Source organism: Mercenaria mercenaria, chromosome 15 (assembly GCF_021730395.1).
Source record: "Mercenaria mercenaria strain notata chromosome 15, MADL_Memer_1, whole genome shotgun sequence".
NCBI lineage: Eukaryota > Metazoa > Mollusca > Bivalvia > Venerida > Veneridae > Mercenaria > Mercenaria mercenaria.
This window is the reverse complement of record NC_069375.1, coordinates 45,179,949-45,192,287: the sequence shown is the minus strand read 5'-3', so window position 1 is coordinate 45,192,287 and position 12,339 is coordinate 45,179,949.

Sequence of the window (12,339 nt, the reverse complement as noted above, 5' to 3'; positions counted from 1 at the left end):
CAGAAAAATGCAAACTCCATTGTGTATCATGTAACCAAAGCGGCATAGTGCAATCATATCTATGGTGATTTACATCAGCCTTAGCACGAAAATGAGATTTGGTGTATTCAATTACGAAAGGAAGTCGGGAAAAAATCAAATTGACCCACATTATTCAAAAGGGCTGTCATTCATAAAAGATATGTAGAAAAATGAGAATGAAACACGTTATTAAACTTTTTTCTAGTATTTCGTAATACTGTTATTTGTTAATCGATTACATATTGATTAAACATATTTATTTGAATAGATTTCAACTTTTTATTGTTTTTATTTACTATGTTATTTTAGAAACTGGGTTGTTTTTCTTAGTTGAAATTTCACTCTTTGTACTGCAGATAGCATGATCAGCTTAAATTCCTTGAAAAATAATACAAACTGTCTTAAGTATAATTGATATAGATCAAAATGACAATGGATAAAACATATCATCTAATCATATCCTGATACTAATTATAGAGAAAACAACTTAATTTTTAAACCACTGGTAGAGTAAATGAATATATTTTTATTTAGTTTATTTTCGGCACATAATTTTATACTACCTTTTGCATATTTCAAAGATGACTATGCACAGCTTTTTTTACTAATTTACAGTTTTAAAGATGTAAAAATAAAAGTAGTAGGTAAAATATCTGTAAGAAGACCTGGAAACATAGATCATGTATTTTATGCCAGGATATTGAATGTTTTAAAAGACGAAAAAGAAATTAAATGTGGCACTGTGATTGCTCATTTTGAACTTGTTCGTGACATAGAAACACTGGACTTATCCGCAGAGAGTCCGCCAACGGACGCTCTTAGAACGGAGCGAATGACACATGTTAAGGAGCATACGGATCCGTTTACAACGGACACTGTGCTTTCCAGGGAGTCCTGTGCTACCGTTTACCATGTAACAGGAACTCAAACGGAGCCAGTGTTACCAGACCATTTGTGTGAAATGTATAATAAGGATAGCACCGAGCTTGAGGAATGTCAATCAACTCTTTTCAAAAATCATTTGATTGACAAACAAGTTATCGGTGAAGGTATATTTCGATATCATACTGCAAACAAACATAGGTTCTTTTTAATATATGCTAATTGGTGAAGATCAACGAATTTTCTGTTTATTACATGCTAACGTGTTCAAATAAAACCAATACTTGACGATGATATTAGGATTTATTTAGGCTACTGTGTTACATATGATGCATCCGCTAAATTACCATGGGCACATTGATATCGAATATTGGTAATTACGTCCGTGAAATCAACACGACGCCATTTTGTTTTTTGAAAACAAAAACTACATTTAAAATATTTTGTTAATAAATGCACAATCTGCGGCCAACAGACTGTAGTTAAGTAAGCATATAAAACTTTTCGGTCAATGCCGTCAGTTCGTTCAATAACCGGAAGCTTGCTTTGTTTACAAACGCTGAAGGTCAGATTAAAAAACAACCCGAAAAACGTAAACAACTTGGGAATATCCGAAAGTCCTTAGAAAATCAAGCTGCAGAATTAAATATCATCATGGATTTAATGGAAATATTGGTCTAGGAGCTGTATAGCATAACGAATATGGATGGAATTTGGAACACAACTTGCTGGGTGGGGAAGAATGTCGACGAAAATGCTGTCATAATACGTAAGGTTGAGTTAATGTCTTGTGATAATAAACTAAGACAACAACCAACGTAATGTGTTGTCGCCAGTAAAATCTACCATACGATAGTGAGAAACCGATGAAAAGTGGAGGAAAGACGTATCCAGTATAGCTACCTTAACGACAAGGCCAAGCAACCACTTTTGAAGGTAACATTTCTAGAGCATTAGATCTATAATATAATTTCTTCTGCAAATTTTATTTTAGCTAGGATTGTCTAGCTGTACATGTCTCCTGTATGGCTTGAATGTTAGGATAATAATAGGATACCAGCAATCATAAAAGCAACAAAGGGAGTTAATTAAAGAATATATTTCAAGGGAGATATTTTTATCTGAAAAAAAGAAGTTCGGCACTGTGAGTGATATAGAGAAATATCTCACTGATATTTTTCAATATTTCACCAGTTATCATAAAATAATTATATGTATTCAATTCTATACAGTAAATGCATGGTTACCCAGTTTGGTTCCTAGATAGTAGACCGGTTTCCAGAAAAAAGACCACGAGAAATTCTACTGTAACAGGTGCTGTTATTCAATGCCTAGGACTACAGAGCAAAATATAATGGTTGAAATGCAGCAAGATCGAGAATTTTATGACTCGAGCCTAACAGGAGTTAATGGTAGATGTCACTCAACAGAAAGTTCTTCAGGGCTACCAATCTCGGCCTTTAAGCAGAACGTATCGCCAAAGCCGTCATGTGGAGTCATTCAAACAAGAGTGCAGGGGTCGTATTGATAAAGCGTCTTAAGTATAAGTTTTGACTGAAGTTGGAGATTTTACTTAAGTTTGTGGTGATAACAGCTTAAGTCTAAGTAAAAACCTTAAGTTCCATTCATAAAACAGCTTAAACTTAAGGTACGAATTAAATGACTTGAGTCAGAAAACAAAATGGCGTCGCGGGTACGATTAAAGTGTTGTTTTCAGATAAAATCACTTTAAACATAATTGTGCATGTTGTATCTGTCTGAAATTAATGTTGTTTTTTTTTTTAATGTTTTCGTCCACAATAAAAGCCAAGAACTACTTACTAAGTTGTTTTATGAATAACAAATATACTTAAGTAAAATAAATTTCTTACCTAAGTAATATTTAAGTAAATAATCAATTTCTAATACTTATACTTAAGGTGCTTTATGAATACGGCCCCAGAAATCAAGTTTTGGGTTTCAAGATGGGATCTTTTATCAATTCGTGGTGGATTACTTTGCATGAGATGGCAATATTCAGATACGGATATACGTTGGAGAATTTGTCTTCCAGTAAATCTGCGACCTGCAGCAATGAGGAATATCTACAATGCAAGCGTGGCTGGTCATATGGGTATAAGGAAGTCCATAGCAAGAGCGAAACAATCTCCATTTTACTGGAACGGCATGACCCAGTATGTTATAGATTATGTATATGCATGTCAACTGTGCGGAAAACCAAAGGACCCCCAACGCAAGAAAAGACATCCGTTACAACAGTACGTAGTTGGCAATAAGTTTGAACGTATTGCAGTAGATATTGCCGGACCTTTTCCGAAGACGGCACAAAACAACGTTTACATACTGGTCATTGGAGATTATTTCTCAAACTCATCGAGATCTATCCAATGCCTGATATCAGTGCAGTGACTGTGTCTGAGTGTTTAATCAGAGGTTGGATCAAATGGTATGCTCTAGGGAAATACATTCCGATCAGGGGCGCCAATTCGAAAGTGCCTTATTTCAAGAACTGTGTAGGTTTTGGAAATTAAGAAGACTGGAACTATCCCACTTCATCCTAGCTTGGATGGATTCGTGGAAAGAATGATGAGAAATATTCAAAGCATGTTACCCAAAGTCGTTCAAGATGACCACAAAGATTTGGACAGACATATTGACTTCATCGTTATGTCATATTATTATTATTATTATTATTATTATTATTAAACCAGATTTAAATAGCACCCTTTTCATGATAAAAACTCGCTTTACATACATCAAACGCAGCCAAACAGGGCGCGAGCGAAATTCATGCTCTACTAGTACAGTCACAGAGCGATCTGACCAGAGGGACAGAGTTAGATAAAGTCCCCAGAACAGACAGAGAGAACGTTTTAGATACAGACGTGTCCGGCTTACTTAGCCTAGCTCTTTGCGGATAGACATTCTAGTTCTTTAACGTGCCTGCCCGGTGTATAGCACCGATACACGCGATACATATACATGTAATACTATTCCGTGGGAAAGTACTGGTATGGTGAAGAGATGCTCCTTCCGTTGGATATAATGACGGAGTGTGTGACGATTGAAGAAACGGAGGCACAGACCTATTCAGAGTCTTTGTCTGGTGTACGGACAAACATGAGTGAAACAAACAAAATAGTTAGAGAGAACTTACGAAAGGCGTCACAACGTCAAAAGAAGCAGTACGATACACGTGAAGCAGAATATACATATAAGGTGGGAGATTTGGTGTGGCGAAATCGGCAATCTCCAGCTGGATTGAAATCGAAAATTCGTCGCCGCTGGACGGGCCCATGGAAAATCATAGCGAAACTTTGTGACGTAATCTTCAAAATTAGGCATTCTGATACGTCACCAGCCAAAGTGGTGCACGGCAACAATCTGAAGCGAAATTATAAAGATAAGACGTTGATATTGACGTTGAGATTGATTTTCAGAGAACCACGGAACCAAATTTACCAAACATTCGAGACTTTGTTTCGCACGCTGAAAATAGGACATCCGAAAACGTTTTAAATGAAACCAGTGATAGTTTGGGAAGAAATCAGTTTGATACAAACAGATGCACTGGCATCGATGTTGGAACAAATGAAACCGGATTCCAGCGAAGTATATCCGAAAATGATATATCCGGAAATAGGATATCCGAAAAGCAGACAGCCGAAAACGTTTTTAATGAAACTAGTGATAGTTTGGGAAGAAATATTGGAACAAATGAAACCGGATTTCAGCGAAATTTATCTGAAAAAGATATATCCGAAAATATGATATCCGAAACATATCACATGCTACAGAGGATCATACGAGAGTAAATCGCTTTGATGCAAGCATTCACAGTGACAACGGGCCGAGAACAAGAGAAGATAAATTACAGCAACCTGTATCCGAAAAGTCGACATCCGAAAATGATATGTCCGAAAATCCTTTATTTGAAAATTTGTCGGTTGACCGGAACCAAATGATCTTTGCTCGAGAAAAAGATACTGGAAGTAATGATGCGCCAGTATTTTCTGGTCATGTTCCACAGTAATCTGAGAAACTGACTACATCCGAATGCGAGACATCTGAAAACCTATACACTATGAAACGTAATTCTATCTCGAAAGATAAATCAGGCGATTTCTGTTTACAAAATTCTAAAACAGGTGCATCTGGCTCTAATTTATCTGCATCATTTTCACTGGGTTTTGATAAAAACGGTCATAACATCAATACGCAAACAGTTCATAGTAATTCAGCTTTGCATTTTGACTCTTGTTATACAAAGTACGAAAATAATGAGGGCGAAATACGCTCTCTTCAAGGCGACGGAGCTGAACGGAGCGATTTTGAACAATTACCGAAGCCTAGAGATAATTTCCCGCCAAAATTTGCGATTGCACGGGAGAAGTGTGCAACTAATGAGACAACGCGTGCAGCGGAGCAATTAGAACAATTAACGGACCCCTTTATGCGTAAACGCACCAGTGCTCACAAAAGTGGTCAGTCTAAATTTACACGCTCAGGTAGATGGCTAAGGCTTCCAGATTATTTGAAAGAATTTACAATCGGAACAAAACTGGAAATAATGAGACCAAGCCAAGTTCCACATAGTAGGAATAAGTGCTTCTGTGATGATTGTGGGAGAAGTTATACCAATAAGAGAAAATTGCGTAGACATGTGCGTGAAAAACACGTTGGTACTTGTCGATTCGAGTGCCCCGTGGATAGCTGTTACGAAGTTCATTAGGAAGAGTTATGCCACGTGTCATCTAGTCAAGACGCACCGTTTTACCAAACTTGAAGCTAAGGATATGGTGAATAGACTTAGACCTATTCATGTATTGCCACGCGAGGAGTATGAGGATGTCTCAAGTTTGGAGGATTGGCTTGGCGAGCAGTTAGGGGACGATAGGCTTGATGAATAGGAGAACGCTAATGCAATACCTGAGAACGCTAATGTTGTTTCTGAGAACGCTGACATTATTCCTGAGAACACTAACGTCGTATTTGAGAATGCTAATGTTTACGTTGATGATGGATAGGGTAATTACGAATTTGAAGAAATCATCCTAGAGGACGGTGGTGAAAGAGATACGGACAATGTAACTGTCAGAACTCAAGTAACCACCGACGAAATTCATGATGAGACCGCTTCCGTCACGCTGAACGCTACACTACAGGATGTTGACGTCGCACCGCAGCAGGATGCTGACGTCGCACCGCAGGAGGACGCTGACGTCCCACCGCAGGAGGACGCTGACGTAGAACCGTAGGAGGACGCTAACATCGCACCGGAGGAGGACCCTGACATCGCACCGGAGATCCCTGACGACCGTTACGACCAATTCTATGCAAGAGAGGTCGACGAGGAGACTATTGTTCAAACCATTAATGTGTCTGTGAGTAAAGTTCGAAAGTTTGAAAACGAGATTTCCACGTCTGAGGAGTTTATGTCATCCATTGGATATTCAGAGAATATTGATATTGAGAATGTGGATCCCATGGAGGTATTTAACTGTGCACAACGCGTGTTTATTGACTTTACGGGAAACTACAAGCAGTGAATATCTACAGTGTTCGTATCATTGGCTGTGAATGATAGTAAAATTTATGAACAATAGACGATATATAGAAAAGTGATGGACTTGAAATCACTGTGTAAGGGTGATCAATCTTGTAAAGACTTCATCTGTTTATTTGAACAGACTTCAACAATGTTTTATTACTTTAGTTTGCATATCTGACGTTTCCTATAAACAGTGGAAGTTCATCTTTTTAAAAGCGAGGAGATGTGTAATAATTTCATCTTTTGTTTATTGTTTTGAATTATGACGTTGTCATGGTAACAGTCGGCGAAGTCATTTTGGTCGGAGGCTTTGCTGCTCTTTCCGGGCCTTGGCGCTCTGGTTGGAGCTGCACTCCCTCCGACGCATACATTTGATTCAGCCCATTGTTACCATTGGGGTATATATACCTTGATTTTGTCATACTTTTGTGAGAGTGTTGTTGGATGTTTGGAAATTAAATATTAAACTTGTACGGAGTTGCGCTTTACGTTACAGAACGAAATAAAAAAAATGTGTAGTAAGATACGACTATTCAAAGAAGTCTCTAAAGTCAAGCTGATACATAAATTAAACTTAAAAGAAAACAAGTCACATAATGAAAACAGTTTGTCAGCAGTTTGTCTGTTTATGGTTTATCTCTGTGCAATAAACCTTACCAAGGTTCATGGACTCTGTACCAGTATTACAATGTAAACTGTTCTCTACAAGTGGATGTGGGATTTTATATTTGTGTGTATAAATAGTTGAAACTCGATATCTCGAACTCGCTTACCTCAAAGCTCCGGCTACCTCGAAGATATATTCAAATCACGTCTCGGAAAAACGTGCAAAAATACCATTTTAAGGGCGTATGCTAGAATTTGGTGCGAAAATTTTCTCAATAACAGAATTTCTTCAAACTTTGAATATTGAAGAACAATCATCTAAGACAAAAAAAAATGCAATAAAAATCATAGGTCACCGGATTTGAAAAAGAGTTATCTGCCCTTGGAAACGGCATTTCCCCCAAAAATGACGTTTTCAAGGGCAGATAACTCTTTTTTGAATCCGGTGACCTATGATTTTTATTGCATTATTTTGTTTCTTAGATGATTGTCCTTCAATATCCAAAGTTTAAAGAAATTCTGTTATTGGGAAAAGTGTCGCCCATCTCTTATACAGGGAATTCTAGCATACGCCTTTAAGTCGAATTTCAGATGTCTTGAACTAAAACGTACGATCTCTTGGAATTGGATAAATCGAATTTTAATGGTACGTGTACATGTAAAGTAACTTGAACGTGTGTACTGTATAAACCTGGTAAAATTATATAAGTAACAGGACACTTAAAACTCTAATCCATCTATTGTTCGATTGATCGTTATACTTATATATATACTTACACCTGTAGCTTTAAACAGACTGCTTGTACACTTCTTGAGCCAGCATATATGTACTACTACGCCACACCTGTACATCATCCTTTCAATGCGTTACTACCTCAGCGGAGGGCTTTTGTACATACAGTACAGACCATACAAAAGGCTTTATAAGGTTAACTACCACAAACTAATCGATTCAAAATTTATGTACCGTCATAATCAGTGAAATTGAAAGAAATTTCAATTACATACTTAAAGGTATACCAGACTCAAATTTCATACCTGGCAAAAGAAATATCTAATATATAGTTTATCTAAACATACAATTACCTTGAAACATGCACAGCTAAACACAGTATAAATGTGTACTACTACTAAACAAGTGGACGCTTTTTTAGCAATAAACGGTTACTGCATGACATTTAATTATGAATACAGCTCTACATACACATCTAATTGATGTATTTAGTAAAGTTAAAAACATTTTATGAGGATTTCTACATTTGAAGTAAATATCTAAAGATAAAATATTTTAGTGAAAGATGGACACTTGGTATCTTTAAAGAAAACACTGCATACCAAACCTGTTCGTTGACCTCTAATAAGATTCAACTCACCGTCAGGTAAAAATCTCATTGCTCCCATTTCAACATTCACATCCGGTATGCCTGGAAATTTTACAGTGAAACAGCGTCCGCCAATGCGGTTCGAGTACTCGTACAGTGATATTCTTAAATTCCTCTGACGTAGTCGCCACGCAGCATAACTTCCGGTAACTCCTGCTCCAATTATTGCAATATCATCACACTTTGACTTTCCAGAATGTCCTATAGTATTATGAATATAACTATAAAGTAGTATAAGAAAATGACTGCCAAAACTAAATGTGGAACAAGAGGATCGTTATGGTATAAACAGTCCACCAGAGTTCACCGCTCAAACAGATATAACAAAAACATTTATGCCGATTTACTTGGAAGACTGACCTTCAGCTTCACAAATGAATTTCTTAGAGCTTAACAGGGAGGAAAACTGAACGTTTCTGACAAGCTCAGATGTATAAAATTAGTAGATGATCATCGAAGAAACCTTTGTATAAATCATTTTAAAATTGGAAAGGCAATTTCTGAAAAGAAGATTTTATCTATCTCTGTATATGAGAAAAGGGTCATGCCTCCTCCCCTTGTCGGCCATGCGTATCAAAATAATGTTAATACTCCCGGCTAGAGAGTAACCCGATTTCAAGGCAATAATGCCCTTTGTGTGATCGTCCACTAGATTTTTTCAAGTTATTATGATTTGCATCAATGCCCTTCAGGGCAGCGGAGCTAGATTTCTCTTTATGGCTATATTGAATGGTCTCTAGTGCATCCCATCCAACTAAAAAGCCAATACTTGTTCTTCCTAGAAATACCGCCTTCCCGTACATCGGTGTTCTTCTTTGGGAACGTCAAAGATACCAGGCAGTCTATTCATAAAGAATGTATACACACCTGTATCTAAGATTGCTCTTTCTCTCTCTCTCTTTATTATACTGTTTGTTACATTGCATATTCATGCACACTGGGACAAAAGCAAAGAATAATTAGAGGCAAAAAAATAGAATAAGAAGACGTCAACTTACTGTTTTCATCAAAAGCATAGAGTCCTACCACGCCAGTAATCAAAACTCCAAGAAAAGCAGCATTTTAAATGCGTGGCATCTTCTCTGTCCTTATTCTTCAGTGTCACCGTGGTTTGCCAATTGAAGATTCTGCTTTATTTCAAACATGTTCTTATGTCTTTCATGTTTTTTATTGTTTATTGCCGCATCACGTAGTAAAACAGTAACATGAATAAATTAAAATTACTAAAAGTGAAAAAAAAATCGATGTGACGTAACTATCATGATTGCACCAGTTTTTCACTTGAATTATGTCATTAGAATCCATATCGTCTTAAACTCACTGTTAAACATGATTTATATATATGTCATTTATGGAAAAGTTTTATTTAATATTGTTCAAATTTTGCTTTAAACGAAACCGGGGTTGAAAATCTAGTCTATGATATCTTTCATATTAAAATGTACGCCTGCATTCGTGAGCTTTATCACGTAAAATATGGCGATTTTTTGTCCGCGTACGTTTTCTGAATTTAATAAATGGGTGTATTGTATACGCATTTATATTCAATTTGTTATTCATTATGTTTACAAAACTGAATATTTCCACGATTGATTAAATGTTTGTAAAATAAGTGAATGCTTGAACCGATTTCCCTAGCCTCTTACTAACTTTAAAAATTACACGAGGTATTGGAAGACAGTCTAAACAGGAAGGATGATCTATACATCTACATAAAGCATAAATATGCAAAACAGTAAACGGTTATGAGACACTTTTCTTATTACCATTGGTTGACGCCTAAGTCGCTTGCTATCTAGTTATACATGCGTTATAGTTGCAGGTGATTGGGGACAGACCCCACTTCCTGTCCAATCTAGACATTTCTACCTTAATTTAATGTACTCAAACCTATATATTACTCGTTTTCATCTTAAAACTCCACGGCAAGGTCATTCGACGCATGCGATACATAAGTTGATAATCTAAAAAAAAATATTTTATTCCAAATTTTAGTCACATAAATAGTATCAGCACATTTTCGCAGAATTTTTAAAATTTACAATTCCATGCATCCATACATGTAGTTTCCAATCTTAAATGTCTAAATGTTCCATTACCTTAACTTCAAACATTCTGATAATAATATTGGCTTGTCTGAAAGAAAGCCCTTATTAACACTCTTTTCCGTAATTTCAAATTGCGTTATTTACAAGAGGATTGCAGTCATCAATTTACGTCCATGATTATGAAAGTTTTATACTCATAAGGCTTAACTGGGCTTTTCCCTTTGCCGTAGCCCAAATCAAATATGCCTCAGTGTAGTTTATTCTGTGCTCTTTCCTACGACATCTTTCACGTTAAAAAGCATATCTTTACAAGTGAGGTGTATCACGTAATATATGTCTATTTTTATCCGGGTACGTTTTCTCAATAGAATACGTAGTTGGATGTATTGTATAGATTTATATTCAATTGCTTTTTTATTATCTTCATAGGACTGAAAATTACCACACATAAGTAATTGTGTAAAATACATGAATACTTGAATCTATTTTCCTAGCCTCTTACTGCCTTTAGAAATTGCACGAGGTATCGGGAGCCAGTCAAAACGGAAACACTCATCCATACTTCTACATTAACAACAACTTTTGATGAAAAGTAAACGTTTATCAGTCAATTTTCTAAACATTATTGTTTTACGGCTAAGTCTCTTGCTATCAAACTATAACAACATTCTAGGTCAGTCACTTGCAGATACATGTAGTACGGGATATGTCTTGCTTGATGTGTAATCTAGGCATTTGTACCTCAATTTAGTGTCCTGAATCCTGTAATTTGCTCGTAACTGCATGGACATTCGTTGTATTCCTAATTGCATGCGATACATAAGCGGATAACTTTCAAAATCTATTTTATTCTATACTTCCGTCACATCAATTGCATCTACGCACTTTCGCAACATTTTCAAATAAACTCCATGCCCCCATAATTTTCAATCTTAAATTTTCTAAACGTTTTATTAAAGGTGTCTCCTTAAATTCAATCATTCTATAAATATTTTTAGCCTGTCTGAAAGTTAGGCCTTACTAAAATTTGCTTTCCGTAAATCCAAATTTACAATCATCAATTTACGGCCATGATTATGAGAGCTTTATACTCATAAGGCTGTACTGGGCTTTCCCTGTCCCGTAGCGCCACATCAAAGATGTCCCCATATACCTAACTCCGTGTTCTTTCCTACGACATCTTTCACATTAAAAAGCACATCTACACTGGTGAGCAGTATCACGTAAAATATGGCGTATTTTTATCCGGGTACGTTTTCAGAGTAGATTAGATTGGTCTATTGTATACACGTACGCATTTATATTCAGTTGGTTATTTATTATCTTTATAGACCTGAAAATTACCACGAATGACTAATTGTTGTGTAAAATACACGAATGCTTGAATCGATATTCCTAGCCTCTTAATAACTTTGAAAAACTTCATGAGGTATCGGAAGCCAGTTAAAACGGAAACGATCATTCATACATCTACATTAACAACACATTTGCGAAAAAAGTAAACGGTAATGAGATATTTTTCTTAACACCATTGTTTTACGTTGTTATAGGTCAGTCACTTTTGTACATCAGTTTAGTGTCCTGAAGCCCGTATATTACTCGGATTCGATGCAGTGCTTAGTACACAAGATACATAAGCTGATATTTTTTTTAAAAAATGGGTTTTATTCCAATTTTTTGTAACATCAGTTGTATCAACGCATTTTCGCAGAATTTTGAAATTTACAATTTCATGCCCCTATAACATTCATTGTACAATGTCCAAAACATTTCATAATCGGTGTCCTCCATACATTCAAACACTGTAAATATTATAAGCCTGCCTGAAAGTTAGGCCTTATCCGTTTCT